At 39.5% G+C, this 15,526-nt stretch overlaps 1 protein-coding gene and 1 long non-coding RNA gene across 4 annotated transcripts in view; one reads left to right on the top strand and one right to left on the bottom strand.

Annotated features, from left to right (window-relative positions):
* Nucleotides 1–15,526, top strand: part of LOC309698366 — a 310,269-nt gene that overhangs the window by 137,442 nt on the left and 157,301 nt on the right. The gene's annotated exons all lie outside the window — the stretch shown is intronic.
* Nucleotides 1–15,526, bottom strand: part of khdrbs3 (KH domain containing, RNA binding, signal transduction associated 3) — a 153,483-nt gene that overhangs the window by 91,830 nt on the left and 46,127 nt on the right. Inside the window, exon 1 of one of the 3 annotated variants that reach the window (XM_082520723.1) lies at nt 7,985–8,075. The exons of 1 other annotated variant lie outside the window; for it this stretch is intronic. The gene's annotated coding sequence lies outside the window, so the exon portion shown is untranslated. Of the gene's footprint in view, nt 1–7,537; nt 7,956–7,984; nt 8,076–15,526 lie in introns of those variants that run through there. One more of the 3 variants, XM_082520724.1, reaches the window with a different exon arrangement.

Raw genomic sequence — 15,526 nt, 5'->3', positions numbered from 1 at the left:
CTTAAACTAAACACCAGATCTGACAGAGAAGATCTAAATTTCATATATATCTATATAGTGAGTCCCTAGTTTATCATGAAGAGCTTGCTACTGGCTTCCTAAATCAGTCAGATTAGCACTCTGTGTCTCATTTATTAGTCCTGCACAACAACAAAACTGTAAAGCAACATTTGGTGATTTGTCATCCAATATTTCTTGACAAACAATGCTCCATTGATCTGATTCACTCATTCTTGTCTAGTTGTTTCACCGTCACCATCCAGCCTGCATGCTTAGCTAGACTAACTGCCCTTGACTACCTTCTTTCTTAATGCTCAGGCATCTCAAATATTCACCCTGTCACTCTCCTCTGACAATCCAGTTTGACAAAATGTTGAGTTGTTCAGTGAATGTTAAAAAGCAGCTGTTCATTTAATCCCATGCTACACTAAAACCCACAATTTAAGAGAAACTTTACTTTGTCTTCAATTATCATGGTTTCATTTTTAATAACTGATTACCAATAATACCAAAGTGGTAAGAACCAGTGTTGCTTTAATGTAAATGTGAAAAGAGCACTGGGTCAGCGGTTTTCTAATAAGGCAGTGTGGGTGCTCTTAGTGGCCACACTTCGGTAAACAATATATATGAAGCGAAAGTTCACAGCTAAGAAATATAATGAGCGCTACATCGGCACTGATTCAAGCGCTAATTACCCAAGAGCCCGCAGTGGCTTTGGATGTTCAAGGATATTCAAACCGTTCGTGTCAAAAACTTTGAAAGACTTTGAATTATAGATCTAATGACACCTTTTTGTGGTGCGAACGAAAGCTGCGGATGAGAAAAAAAGGAGCATAGAAAATGAATGAAAGCCCAGCCAGCGTTGTACTTCATAGAGAATGTGCAGCTACACTGCTCTGGGTTCAATTTAGCACAACTGACTGGTGCTTTAGAATTAATCATACATTAAAAAGTGTTTTATGCCACATTTTTTTATGTTACTCGTGGATTTTAGTTTTTTTTATGTTTGTGGTATTTATCTAACTGAGGTGCCCTCAGGGCAACACGCACTTCTTAGCTGTACTAAACAGAGACTGTCAGGAGTTACATGTGCTTGTATGCAATATTAACAGACAAGTCTTTGGTCTCAAATAAAGGGAAAAAACATTATTATGTTTATGTTTTTTCTCTCCAGGCAATGCAGATCACATTCCTAATCGGAGAACGCTGACAAAACTGACACTTTTTCTGTCTTCGTTTGTATTTTATGAGCGTTATTATCATTTGCACTACTTTTCATTTGACTAGAGCACAGACAGGATGTACCTGCATGGAAAGAGCTTATGACTCAAATGCGTTTCCTTCCGTAAATAATTGAATTGAAAATTGCAAGACAGTGGGTTTCTCTTCTGCTCCAGCGAGTGTCTGAAGCAATAAAAACATGTCTTGTCTAAACAGCACAATGGCAGTTTATCGGCAGCTTTCTGCCACTTCCTTTATGCAGCTGATGCTGTATGCAGCTGTCTGCAGCAGACACACTCATTATTTTGTTGTTTTGCAATTACGGGTCAAATGAATGAAATGCTCAAATAGGGGCAAACACATTATTATTCTCATTTTCCAGTTTCCATCCAGCAGAACATGCTAATATAAACTCAATGAAAGGACACGGAGGTCATCCAGAAAGTTGAAATACTCAGAATATAAAGTAAGAATATTCACAAAGGAAGCTTGTTAACAAAACAGAAGCTGTGCGGGAGTTTGAACAGCTCTGCTTCTTCAACTTTAAAGATTTTTTTTCTCTATTCATGCCCGTGTAACGTTTTTTTTATTTGTGGTTTGAAGTAGATGGAGCTTCATTGGAAACGCATGTCCATGCACCAAAGGTCAGTGAATGAACTTTGTGTTCAACCATATATATTTAAAGTGAGACACAAGTACGAGTTATGGAACAGACCTGGTTCAGTGATTTCCAAAACAAAGAAATATTTAGCAAACACTGGCTAACCAAGATCGAGAGGTTACTGTTGCTTTTCTAACCAAGAGTAAGGAACATACTGTTCAGAATGAGTTTTTATTAGTTATTATATTTGTAAATGTTTTCTGATTTTTACTTGGTAATTTGCTCATTTATCTGTAAGAAGAAGATAAAAACTAAGGATCTCAATAATTTACTTAAAGTGATTACAGAGTAGCAACATTACAGTGATTATGCTGTATTATAAACCAGTCTTTTAATATGTAAAATTAATAATGTGTAGTTCTTCTGGATGAAAATTGCAATTCACTTAATAGTGATTATCTCCTTTACAATCGGTGCCATTCTGCTCAGAGGCTGAACTTAAAATAAGTGTCTCAGTTTTTCTTTAGTCATACTTAAGAACTACTGAGATTGTTTTTTAATACTGCTGAAGAGCTCCTGTCACGTTGACCATCTGAGGCATGCAGCACTCCTCTCAAGTAAAAATCATTCTGGAGAAATACATGTAGTGAGTCCTGCTATTAGAGAAGCTGGAACTGCTTCCACTTTCTTTTGAACCTTTCTAACAGCATTATTTGACCAATAAAACAACTGTTGATCTTTTTTTTCTTATTAAATAAATGTTTCAGCTCAGCACGACAGCTTTCAAAGCCTTGGTCGTTTTTGGCTGAAACACTCATATTTACCAGTCTCAATAAATTAGAACACCATTTCTTTTCCTTTGTCTGCTCATCCTATAAAAACTGCACAGGGGGACTGAGTGACTGCCGAGAGCATGGTCAGTGCCAGATATGGTTTTGCTCACATAAACTTCATGTGTGCTAACAGTGTGACGGCACACATTTAGCATGAATGATGGTGTCAAAGCTGTGACCCCTGAAAGAGAAACTAACACAGGGTGGAAAAAGAAAAAGAAAAAAAAAAGAATGAAACACATCTCGACTCGCTCCTGTCCTGAAATCTCAATTTCACTCTGGCTCCTCCATTGCCTTGACAAGGTCAGGCTGGCAGCAGGAATTCGTCTCGCCCCCTAATCTGGAGATTACATTCTCGGCGGCTGGGCAAGGCCCTCCCCCCTTTCCCTTTCCTGTTTTGCCTCTCTCCTCGCAACCCTGCCAGCCTGGCTCTCTACTGCAGGGTAACGAGCCAAGACCCACTTACAGTGTGGAGATAATGTCCGCGGATTAAGACAGAGAGCCCCTCGAGTGGAGCCTCTTTCATTTCAGTATCTGGCCTGTGAAGCATCATAAATACAGCTAGCCAGTCAGAGACTCCACTCTGTGAATGTCGGTGGAAGTCAAACTCTGTCCTCCTATGAAATGTGTGTAAGCATATGATCCTAATCCGCCAAACTTAGTGGTAATGGCTGCGGCATTACACAAACACAAAAGAACATTTCCGCAGCGAAAAATCATGGCAACTTTGGGGACGGTCTTGTCACCCTTGGGGTGAGTCACCGATTTAAAATGGCTGTGTAAGAACATTAAAGTTCCCTGAAGATCCCCTTGGGTGGCAGGGTTGTTCACAGTGCAAGAGTTTGGATTTTCAGGACATTTAACGCAACAAAGAAGCTAGAATTGCTTCAGGCGTCTACCTCGCGTGACAGCACATACTCCAGGCCCGGGTTCTTTGTTTAGCATTAAGATAGTTGCAGGGTGCATTCACCTCGGCACCGATCCATTTACATACTTGCTCACAACGAGATTATCAAAATGTTCTCAACCTGCCAAAAGTTTGCTTTAACAAAACTGCCAGTCTGTGAAGTTATGAGCAGTCACATTAAACAGCCAGGTGTAATAGATGGAGGTTGTCCTGGATAGTTTACAATCCAGGAACTGCTTTGAACAAGCTGGGAAAAATGTAAAAACAAAAACTGCCAAAGTTTGTCATGGTCAGCGCTTTATCTGCATCACAGAAAACAGATACTAGTGATCATAAAAAAATTAAATCTTTAATTGACCCGTTTCTATGACCTTGCCATCAACATAACACACAAGCGCTAAGTGGATTTATGAATTTTATTAAAAGACATATTCTATGACTTGCTGACTGTGCTATACACAGCAGATGTAAGTTCCAAAGCAAATGTATAGAACATTCAGCGATTTGGCCTAAAAACTGCTGAATACAGAACGAGGTTGATCCCCAAACACCCTATATAGGTTAATATTATTCTCCCATACATAATTCAACATATTTCTCATCATAAAATATTCTGTTTTTCACACAATAGATCAGAATTTATGAAACGGTTGAGAAGTTTTCAGAAAGCAGCAAGATAAGCAAGACCATACATTAATCTTACAGTGTACGCATAAAGATATAATCACCAAAAGAAACAAAATTGCTTTTGCTATAGAATATTTAAATAATATGCATGTATAGTTTTTAGATATCTCATAGATGACAGAGCAGCGTACAATGATCAGAAACAGTATCAAGTGTACGTCACAAATACATACAGACCTATCAGAAATTCCACTGGGTTTAATATGGGTTCATCAAAAAAAAGTAACAAACATACAGTCTTTTGGCATCAGGACATAAACGTTTTTTAGTTACAATCTATGCCTGTTAGCCTGTAAAGTAACCGTAGCTAAAAACGCTTATCTGCTGTTTCACCCTTTGGGTGGCCAATGATTTGATTTTCAAATTTCATTTTGGTATTAAAAATATTTGAAAAAAACATCAGAACCAAATCAACAATTATTTTTAATTCTAAAAAGAGACAACCTGAATAAATAAATAAAAAGTAAAAAGGTTACCCAAACCTACCATACCACGTGTGAAAATTTGCTCCTAATGTAGGGTTGTATATAGACATTAATAGTGAGTAGGCTATGTAGGTTGAATTGACCTGTTTTTGATGGTGTTTTCAGTTGTTCACAGTGATTGTGATAACAATGTAATAACAGTAACTCTTATTACTGTTTTAACCAAAAGTCAAGTATCTCATTTCTCAAAGTTAGTACTGTTCCTTAAAAACTGCAGAGAGTAATTATAATATCTATATAATCTTGCGTTATTCTTATAACACCCCTATTTTGCTTGCATCATGGATGTGAACAGAGGAAACTATCTATAGTGACATAATACGCTTGCCAGTGGCTTCACACCACTGCACCAATCTATGGGTGCATACACAAATGCAAAAAAATACAGGAAAGCACCAGCAAAGAGCAAATATGTAATGTATGTAGGAAAACACCTAAAGCATACACACCAGTAGAGCAACACTAAATGTAAACAGCAACTTTGTTAACAAGAAAATACTGCAGGTTACCTTTGTAGAAAATTTATGGCTAACATGCATATACTGTATTCTTTTGAAGCAGTGGCTATGTGTTGACATCAACAAGTAAACAAGAAGCAATTAAACGGATAAAGAGTACATTACAATGTAAAGTTCAGTGCCTGTAGGTAGCTGAAGTTAACTTCCCTTGTGTCTAGGGAACGATAATTGTGCTTCCATTTGAGTTTATATTCTCGCAATAATGATAACACAAGCCCAGTGCAGAGTGACCCATTGCATCCAGGGGACACTGAGACAAAAGCAAGGCTGACAAAACAAAAATAATGAATAATAAAAATAATGAAAAAACACAATGAGAATTCAGGAGCACTGTAGGAACCCCTCTCTCTCTCTCTTATACCAGAGGTGGACCATTTGACAGACAGATATAAAAATAAAAGGCGTTCCTGATGGTTGTGCAGCAGCTGAAGACACCAAGTGGCTGAAAAGTGAAATTAAGGTGCCATGACTGCAGTTCAATCGATGATAACTTGAAGCCTGCTTCAAAAGCGAGCCATTTCACATAATTTCCATATTAAAATGTATAGCTAAAAGGTATTAAAAACCATGTTTGGCTAGCGTCCCCTTCCATAATCACTGTACACAGGTGAATTTAATTTTGTAACTCATCCATTTGGATACTGTTATGACAAGTATCCAAATGGATGTCTGATTAATGCGTATTCCAGTCCAGAATTGGACTGTTGACTGATTGTGCTTTTTTTAGGGCTTTTTAATGGAATTACTTGACAAATAGCACAGCCTGGTGTGTGGTACAGCCTGCCCAAAAAAAACACAGTAGTTCAGCTTTGACGAGTGAAAATCTAGTGGGGTTTTTTTTAGCCTGTTTAGGAAATGCAGACTGCTAACGAAGCCAACTAGAATCTAAAATATGTTCATTTCTGAGTCTGAAGCAAAAACAAGGCAATAAGACAAAAAAACCCACGATGACCAAAACACCTATTTTAAAGCTCCTGTGGGGTTCAAAACAAGTGTGTGACATCACAGGTGCCATCCATCTTTTATATACAGTCCATGGAAGACACCTATTTACTTTTTTTCTGCCCAGATAACAACTTAGATGAATGAACGTCTTTGTTTAGCAGGTCCCAGTAACAATAGAGTCTGTAATGCTTTCTCATCATTAGGCTACCTGCAGACCGCTGTGCACAACAAAACACTGAGCCCCAGCGCATGTATGCCCTGAGCCAAAGGGCAGCAATGAAAAGGATGGCTCTGCAAATATAAATCATTTTAAATATCTATTAATTACCAATAAATCACCTGTCTGATCACACCCTAACCTCAACAATGAACCATTCTTTCTTGGTTGACCCAGACATGAGAGAGACACGGCACTGCCACTTTATCCCACAATTATAAGCTGATGTTTATCGGTTCAAGATCCCTTCGCCTAATGAAGTTTCCCATAAAACTGTCATTAGGCTGTGAAAGGAGCCGGGGAGGAGGGATTTGAGGAGGAAAATGAAAACTGTGCAGCTTAATGTACATCATTATCGGAGGCATCTCGGGCTGCATTATAAAAATACACTGAATCATCATATCTCATAATGACCAAGCACCTCCATTTTTACTTTCAATTACTCATCGTGTGTCAATTAACACTGCAGACAAATGCTTGAAAGCATGTAAGTGCCTCTTAAAAGCCCTCGCCGCTGCTTTGGATTTGCACACACTGTGTGTCATATTCAGGCAAATAGAGAAATTCATTTACACACCAAGTCAGCGAGCATTACAGAAGCATTAAAGGGAGCGTCTGCGTTCATGATATTATCACAAGGGTATTATTTTTGAACATTTTCTGATGCAGCACAGTGCCAACACGCTGCCTCTCAGCATCGCGAGTTCTCTAATCGCAACAAGCTCGACGAACCTCTGTTCCTAACTGAGCCAAATCAATTAGATTGTGGTTTGTCGTCCCTTCATTGGACGTGAGCATCAAAGAATTCAAGAAGGGAGAAAAGATCAATATTGCAAATGAAATAAAGCACTTGATGTTCTCCAGTGGAGATACACTCATTTCTGCACAGAGATAGGGATGGTGTTTGGCATTAACTGCGAGCGGCTGGCAAAGGCTCAGATCAGCTCTGCAAATACATCCTGTGTTGTTTTATTACCACAGATCATTTTACCGTTTTGTATTTGGGATTACCAGACGCTGCCGCTGAGTACATGATCACACAATAGAGTCAACTGAATCCATCCATCTATCCTATTTATTAAAGCCATTACACAATTGTTAGCACTCAATAGATAAATCTTACTGACGGATTATCTTCATGAAACATAAATGCAGACGACAGTTTTGCTCTTCAAGAGAAGATCCATAACAGAGGAACTCACGTGACCGCTCCAAACGTCTAGGCTCAATTTTGGTGTGCAGCCAAATGTTCGGTGGCTTTAAGGATCAGAAGAATACCGTATTTCCCGGACTACAAAGCGCACCTGAATATTAGCCGCACAAGCTAAAATCAGGGGAAAATCCTGTTTTGTACATACATTAGCCGCACCTGACTAAAAGCCGCAGGTGTTTCAATGTTGACTTATCATATGTAAGAGAATATGCACAAAGGGAATTGTCAGGAAAGAGATGGCTGTTTGGAGACACACCCCTTTTATTAATATTTTGAAAAACAAGTTATGGGTACATATTTGCACATGTAGTACATAACAGCAACCTACAGCACACCAGAAAAATAGATTCGGACTACCTTTTAGGCTCAGGTGCAGTGACACGGCTTTAACAAGAAGAAAAGTCAGTCATTCACCATCTTTCTCTTCTTCCTGCGCACTAAAACCACCAAAGTCCTCTTCTCCAATGTCGGAAACGAACAGGCTCAGGGTGGCTTCGTCATCCACTCTCCGCTTCTCTCCTTCGTTGTCACTTTCAAAACCAAAGAAATCCTCGTTGTCAGTGTCAGAGTCGAACACCCTCTGAAGGGCCGTGGCGGTGTCCTCCTCTCCATCATGCAGCAGTCCAGCCCTTCAAAATCCGTTGGTGATCGTGGATGTTTTCGCACTTTTCCACGCTGTCAGAATCCACCGGTGGAGTTGGGCATAACTTGCTTTTCGCACGTTTATCGCCGCTCGTCATCCACGCCTCCCGCTGAACGCGTAGCGCTACTTTGAAGTTTGTTTTTCGCGCTACTTCGTACGGCACTACGTTTCCTGGCGGACGGACATGTGACTAACATACCACTCTTGAACCCCGATCCTTCCGCCAGGCAACGTAGTGCCGTACAACAGCGGAACAAACAAAACAAATCGTCTTACGATATCACAAAAATCATGGAAAATCCATAGAAAAGCCGCACCTGACTAAAAGCCGCAGGGTTCAAAGCTTGTGCAAAAAGTAGCGGCTTATAGCCCGACAATTACGGTAATTGAACTGTAAGGTAAAGAGCTGCTCCATCATAGAACACATAAAAGTAAAGTTAGTACCACATGGCCTGTGAAATTAACTGTAAAGGGTTTTGTGTAGCAATGAAGTGAGTCTTTGTCTGAGCCACAACAGAGAGCCCAGGATTTTACTGAGACTGTACAGAAAGGATGGCTGTAGTCAGAAAACACAACGATCAGAGGGCTGAATTCCAACACAGCGGTGACTTCATGAGTCAGGGGTTTGAAACGAGTGTCTATCAGCAAACTGTTGGTATTAGGTGACTAATCTAAAATAATCACCACATCCATTTAAGCTGTTTACAGCTAAGAGCACCTTAGTGACCAACAGTTACATTTGCTTGCTCACATTTTCACCTCGTTGCACCTTGCAACATTAACACTGCCATTACTGAAGAGAGCATCTTGAGTGTAATGAGGAGTGAAGAATTTATAATGGATCTAAACAAAATGCCTATGTGTTTGACTTTGACCTGCTCCAGTGCAGAGAGTGGCTTAAGTGGATTAAGTGTTATGTAAGCAAAGAAAGCTACAACATCAAAAAGAAAACATCTTGATTAGGCTGGTTGGACATTTTGAAGCAGCCTAAAGAGACTCTAGTCTTACTGTTGGGGGAGCGAACCATGACGGGGTTTTACAGTTTGGAGGGAGGTCCTAATGAGTCTCAAAAGGCTCTGGAGAAGGAAGAGTGACTCCATCCAGCCCTAACAGAGTTGCTTAGACTAGCTGCACACATGATATGTCTCCTCTCAGGGGAAAAAATCCTTCTATCCCTCATTTACTCTTACTTTATTTCTTCCGTGAACACATGAACTTTGTGTGAGGCCTTAGATTATTTGCCTGACTAAAGGATACAAAAGCTTTGCTCTCTTTATTCCTGCTTGCGCTGAAGCCAAAACTTGAAATGTTGCTCCCAAAAGTTAAGCGTCTGTGGATGACGGCTTATGCTGGAAATGTAAAATGTCGTAAATGGTTTGTGGATGATGTCCTGATTTGAGCTCTTGGATACACAGAGGGATAAATCTCAGGCTAACAGTTTATAGATGCAGCGCTGGAAGAAAATGTTTTGACCGTGAACTCTGCTCCACAGGGGAGGGAAAACCAACAGCTCTATTTGGTGAATACACTTCATTTCTTCCCTTGCTGCCCTGAAACAGTTTGTCCCTACTGAGACTGCCACAGGACTTTAAACAGAGGAGGAAAAAGCTGGTTAATGTATATACATCTGTTTGGTTTCTTTTTCTGTTTTGCTGTGAACTGATGTAGTGTGCAACCATTTACTTGCAATTTGCATATTTACTCAAATAGTATTTAAAAGACAGTAAAATGGAAAATGTTTCTTTTCCTTTCTTTGTGTGAAATGACCAACTGTGCAGCCCCCACCCCACACCCCCCTTTCACCAGATTTATAGGCAATGTATATGCAAAAATGTTCTAATGACTTCAGGAAGTAATTAAATAGTTATGTGATATGTATTTTCTACATTTCTTTTGCTGAACCTTCATTACATGACTGTCAAAAGTTTAATTACAAAAGGAGATTAAAACGATTTCATGATGATCAAATATTAATACAGCCGGAGCGATCATTTCTCTTGGCCTTAATATTTCTTAATAATAAGCTGACTTGTATGAGTTTTACGCACATATCATTTTTGCGCAAGACACTTGACCTCAATGAAAAATCAAGGATGAATTACCCAAGATGGAGCTGAATCACATCACAATTACAGTCATTTCAGCGAAGGTATTTTCTGAAGAATGGTACAGTACTTCTTAGAGGTAGTCGTCAGACGCGCGCACAGGATGGACAGCAGTGAAAGGAACTTCAGCGCCTACTCAGAGTCCAGTGACGACGTATTGAGTTACGGTAAGTGATATCTTTGAATGGGTGAGAAGCTGATACAAGCCACTCTCTTATTTCCACGCGCACACACTGAAAGCATTGTTCACTTTTACTTTCGGTGCACCTTTCCATTTGAATCTAAGGCTGCTAAGAATGGCACAGAGGTGCTAAATTTAGTTGAGAAACAGCCTGGGTGGTAGCCTAGCACAGGGACAGGAAAACCAAAGAGATTACATCCGAGACGGGGGGTTTAATCTGCAGGAGCAAGTTAGAATGCTAAACATTAGCCCATGAATCATTAATTCAAGAGTGGAACATTCATGCTAATTACTGAAGTTGAGTAGCTTTTTACTTTGGCTTGTTTTACTTGTATTTACTAAATACAGAGAATGAATGTTTGGTTCTCCTTATGCTTTTCATCAAAAAGCACACCAATGTGACAACGTTATTCTTTTTTACAGGAGTTTAAACTAGTTAATATAGAGCTAGCTACTTTTTTAACATCATAAACTTGGCTAGGATACTGTGATATATAAATACCACATATTAATCTCAGATGTAATGATCACAAACTTAGCAATTATACTTCTAAAATAAACCTACTTTTAGCAGTCCGTTGACTAAAAAGGGCAGATTTTATGCTTTCAGATAGCTATTTTTAAACCTAGAGCAGCAGAACGTGAATGGCAGGATATATTCTAACAAAAAATATATGGTTAATATGAATACATGTTTTTCTTATCTTTAATATATAATTTCATTTTTAACATCTGAGAAAAAGACATAATTTTAGCTAGCCCGTTTCTGTCAACTAGCTAAAACAGATTTTATGTTTTTAGATGGTTTGGTTGGCAGCAACAGACTTAATCTCAGATTTATTTGTTATAAAGTAATGTTACTGAGCCACCCTTTATTTCTTTTATATTTTCCTTCCAAGGAGTGGGACTTCCGTGTCATTTTTAAAGGGATTTCGTTCTCAGGCTTTTTCACTCATTTTCAGTCCAATCTTTGTATTTAACCATAATTTTTGTTTGTTAAGCCACTTTAGCACTGACACATGAATCATGCAAGTATAAACATTTTGAGGAAACTGGAGGGCGAAAGAAAAAGTGTCATGCCTTAAAAAAGCTAAAGCAGGTGAATAGGATCTGAAAGTCAAGAAGAAATACAAAAGAAATCATCAAAAACTTGACACAAGACCTAAGAGACACATTTGGTCCTCAAGTTCATCTATCTACTGTTTGCTAAAGCCTCAGTAGAAATGGTCTCAGTGGAACGGTGGCTGTGAAGTAGTACTTCCTAGAGCTGGGCGATATATCGAGTTTTTAAAACATATCGATATATTTTTATACGAGATATAAGATGTGACAATATCCTTTATATCGATATAGTCTATGTTACGTTATAATTATAGTTGTGGAGCCGCAAGTTTGCCTCTCTTTCGTCCACTTTTGTCTCTACGCAACGTTACTCCGCCTCTCCTTCACTGAAGACAACTCCCCCTCCTCCCCCATCGCTTCACGTGCAGGCAGCGACAAGACGGACACGGCAAATCTCCGTTAACGAGTTACTGCGCATCGCCCCATGCGTGGGGCTGGACGGCGTCAACGTGCTAACGAGCTAAACATGCTAACGAGCTAACCGCGCTAACGAGCTAACAGCGCTAACCCTAAAATCCTTTCATTCTCTCAAAAGTTGATAGCGCGCCTTATGTATGAATTCTGGTTGTGCTTGATGGCCGCGAACCGATTTTATGTGGTACACGGCGTTCAGCAATCTGTCAAAAATGTTTGAGTAAGACTTTCGTAAGCTACGGAGCTGCACCGCTTGATAGATTGTCGGCGCATTACGGCTTCCGAGGAGCTTCGCGGAGTGATACGTACTGTGCTTCAACGTAATATTACCGTATTGTGTGTGGATAAGGACCATAAATGGCACCTGTAAGAGACGTGGTTATGAAGCGGATTTCAAACTCCAGGCTATCAGTCACACAGTAAAACTTGGGAACAGAGCAGCTGTGAAATCTGTCTGTCTTTGTTATTACGCTCAGCGTCTTTTAGTTTACATTTTGACTGCACAATTGTGAGCTCTTTGTTTAGCACAAAAACAACCTTGTTTTCTTTTATTTATGGAGCATTATTATTTAATGAATGCTCATAATTTAATTTTGAGTAATTTTTCATGTACATCTGTGCTGTATGTTAATAAAAGTGCCTGTGTGACATCTGGGACACAGCTTTGACTAAAAACTCTCTTTTTGTTCTTACTTTATGGCTTAAAAAAAAATATCGAGATATATATCTTATATCGCCATCCAGCTAAAAAATATCGAGATATGAATTTTGGGTCATATCGCCCAGCCCTAGTACTTCCTAAGGAAGGGAAACAGACAGAAAAAGTAAGTATGTCAAATTACCTGCAAAAACCTGCAAATGTGTAAATTTTCTGCAAATAATAAGTTAATTTCCACAGTAAAATCCACAAATACGTGAATCCACGAATACTGAACCGCAAATAGACGGGGGTCGCCGGTACCATCTTGGAAAAGACTTGACTAGTAAAAGCACACCTGGATAAAAAAAAAACTCATGGATTGGCCTCCCCAGAGGTTCACGCTTCAAAATTATTGTAGGAGTGTTGGATCATCGTGACAGAGAATGAAAGAAAAGGCAGCCAACATTCAGAGAAAAACTTTGGAAGGTCCTGGAGAATCACTCCTGAAGATTATTAACAAAAATTAAGAGAAAGAAAGCGTTCAGGCTGTGGTGAAAAATGAAGGTGGTTGTGCCAAATACTGACTTTCAAGCTTGCTAAGTATTATAACTCTGTTTTAGCCTTATGTGCTGTTTTTCTATTTATGTTTACATAGTTCATTAAATATCTGCACCTATTTCTCATTTTCCTAGTGACATATAAAGAAAAGATGGACGACTAAAGACTTTTGCACAACTGTATCTACATCTTGTACTCTTATTTCAAAAGAAAAACTTACAATAAAGTACTATAAACCTTACTGATATTTTACTGAATCAAAACATGTTTTCCATTGATTTTTTGACAATTTTATCTGCCAAGCTAACTACAAATTTCATTTCAAGTGTTAGCAGACTCTTCATCAGTTGGCTCAAGTGTCATATTTTTCAGATACTATACATGGCATTGATCTTCCATTGAATTCCCAGAAACAGACCAGACATGTCTAAAGATGTCTAAACTACACCTTTAAACGTTAAACATGGCTTTATCGTGAGTTAATTCTGCACGCTTGTCCAGTGTTGTTTAAAGTCACTAGCACGCCAAATTTGTATTAATCCACAAGTGGAAACTGTCCACTAAAAACTGCAATTTTTCTGGGCAGCTCTTCATACTTGCCACCAAAAAGTACAGCGCCCATCTGTTCCTCCTTAGACTAATTATGCCATTATTGTGACCACTAATTTCGGTGTACATCTTAAGTGGGAATGAGTAATCGCTAAGAACAAACGGGGCATCGGTTTGAGTTTCAGAGAAAAGATAAGAAGCAGTCCTCACACCTTCCCGTCACTACGTTAAGGCTTCGATAGAGAGTAAGCCTGTGGTTTATAATGCATCACTTAACATTAAATATTTGTATGTTTTCTGTGTCTGCTTTTGTTAGCGGTGAGGTCAGATGCAGATGATCAGATATGATAAATTATAAAATCTGGTGGAGCTTTTAGTGAACAGTATTTCTAGACAGAAAGTCTAGAGAGGCCGCGCATGGCACAAAGAGAGATGTTGATAAAGGGAGGAGGGAGCGAATTCAGTGAGAGGGAGAGGTGGAGGGCTGGTTAGCAGTAGGCAGCTGGGGCCGGCTGTGCTGAATGGGCAGCAGCCAGGCTGATGGATTACACCGGCTCTCTCCTGGGTAAATGGACCCCGCCACCCCTCCCCTTTTAACAATGTCTCAGCCTGTATCGTCATTGAAATGTCTCCAAAGATGGAGGTGAACATGCAGCTGAGCCACTTAATCTGAGAGGCTACATTTATACCACAAGCAGTGGATCTGAGAGACCCCTGCAAAAGATCTTTTCTAAACAAATCTGATATCATTTTTCGCAGAAATGACTTGTCTACCAATACCAATATCATCTGCGAGCCAAGAGTAATGCTGAAAAACAAGACAATCCAGCCGTGCATCGATTCAGTCAAGACTAATTGCCAGGAAAGAAGCCCATATTGCTTTCATATGTATTTTCTCATTGTCATTTGCAGTACGCAGCTATGAGTGCAGCGGCTCCATTGCCTCAGCTTGGCATGTGGTTTTACAGGTTATGACACCGAGGATCACGATAGCTCCACCTGGTAAGACTGAAGCATTTTCAGGGCCCGCTGAGAGCTAGACAAGCCACTTCAATTAGGTCTGCACTGAAAGGTCACACTGCTTAAGAGTGTACTCTGACTAAATAAATAATGAGTAATGGGAATGTACGCGAGCAAAGCAGTGCAAATTAACCCCCTCACTAAACACACTCACACGCACTTTCACATTTCCTCTCATAGTGTCGATGTCGAGGGGCCGTCCTCATGTTTTGCAGGTACAATCTGAGTCCTTTGTAAAGCCCTTGACATTTTCTCATCTATTTCGTCGGGGCTCGAAGCTAGGAAATCCTACAGTCATGCCCCTGTCTGAAGGCTTTCCGGTGCTAGGTTGCACAGTAACAAATTACAGAACAGCAATTCAATCACAGAGACTTTAATCCTCTCCTGCAGTTAAACACTAACATTCTGGCTTTGTTTGGGAAATAACCAAATGTTAAAACATGCGACAATTTTAGAACAAAAAAAACATTTAATTGTTTATGCCTTGGTTTCACAAAAAAGTGTGCCCTGAAGCAAAAAGAGCTGAGGAAACAATTATGACTGTAAATAATTACATCATTCGTCTAACAGCTGGGTAACTGTAATAGATGTTTTTTCCTGAAATGTTCTCCAAATGGTAGGTGTCAATTGACACCGTATCCTGGGACACCTCAACAACAGTCAACAG

Source organism: Aulonocara stuartgranti, assembly GCF_965226115.1.
Source record: "Aulonocara stuartgranti genome assembly, chromosome: 22".
Lineage (NCBI taxonomy): Eukaryota > Metazoa > Chordata > Actinopteri > Cichliformes > Cichlidae > Aulonocara > Aulonocara stuartgranti.
This window is presented reverse-complemented; position numbering and strand designations above follow the sequence as displayed.